Source organism: Ailuropoda melanoleuca, chromosome 2, assembly GCF_002007445.2.
Source record: "Ailuropoda melanoleuca isolate Jingjing chromosome 2, ASM200744v2, whole genome shotgun sequence".
NCBI classification, from domain to species: Eukaryota; Metazoa; Chordata; class Mammalia; order Carnivora; family Ursidae; genus Ailuropoda; species Ailuropoda melanoleuca.
In genome coordinates, this window is record NC_048219.1 from 6056919 (window position 1) to 6058372 (window position 1454).

Here is a 1454-nt window from a genome sequence, read left to right on the forward strand (position 1 = left end):
TCTTCCTGGACAGTCTGTCAAATGCGATGAGTTCGTTTTGGCTTCACACCCTAGGGTGGGGAGATCCTGAGATAGAGTGCACCAGCTTTCACATCTGCAGAAGGGGCCTCAAGACTCTTGCATCTTCGCCTGCACCCACCTGTGACCTTCCAATCCTGAGGACAAAATTAAGAGATGTCTTCAAACGACATGTGAGGTCATCCCAAGCATCCTCTCATCTCAACCATTCCAAGAGGATAGGAGGCAAAAAAAGGTCACACACACTGGATTCAAATGCAGTAGGGTTGATATACTTTTAACCACTATGCAACGCTACCTACCGTGCACATGGGCATCCTTTGCACCCTTGTAGGAAATGGAAAACTGAAGTCCACCTATACGTCCACTACTAAAGGAACACTGCCTGTGCTGTGCATCCATGCAACAAAGTCCTGTGCAGCCAGGAAAAGGCAAGGGGCACATTTACTAAGGGACTCCGGCATGCTAAACCTCTTGACAATCATTTCATTCAATCTTCCTCAAATCTTTCAAGGTAAAAAGAAAAATATCTTCTACGCTAAGAATTACTAATATCCTCATCTGACTCTTGATCTCAGGTCTGTGAGTTTGAGCCCCACATTGGGTATAGACATTACTTCTTCTAAAATGGATGTATAGATATGATAAAAGGCAAGGGTTGGCAACGATGTAGAGAAACCAGGTGCTCTATGGACTGAGCCAGCCAGGTTCCCCTTATTACATATTTTTTAAAAATTACAACCAGCCTGGGGCGCCTGGGTGGCACAGCGGTTAAGCATCTGCCTTCGGCTCAGGGCGTGATCCCGGCGTTATGGGATCGAGCCCCACATCAGGCTCTTCAGCTATGAGCCTGCTTCTTCCTCTCCCACTCCCCCTGCTTGTGTTCTCTCTCTCTCTGGCTGTCTCTATCTCTGTCGAATAAATAAATAAAATCTTAAAAAAAAATTACAACCAGCCTAATGCTCCGATGAACATGTGTATACAGGTGCTTGTTTGAACACCCGTTTTCAGTTCTTTGGGGTATAGGCCGAGAAGCGGAACGGCCAGGTCATATGGTAACTTGTTTAACTTTTTGAGAAACAGTGAACTGTTTTCCACAGCAGCTGCACCATTTTTGCATTCTCCCCAACAATGTCTGAGTGTTCCAATTTCTCTACAACTTTGCCAACACTTATTTTACTTTTATTTTTAATTATAGCTACTCTTTCCTTTCTTGGTGGAGTCCTTTGAAACACAAAAGGTTTTAATTTTATGAAGTCTAGTTTACCTGCTATTTCCAGTAGCAAAGAATGAACGAGTTCAGATGTCCATCGACAGATGAATAGATAAATATGTGGTTGTATATATATGCAGTGGAATATTATTCATGTATTAAAAAGGAATGAAGTACTGATACATGTTACATGAATACATCTCCAAAATACTATGCTAGGTGA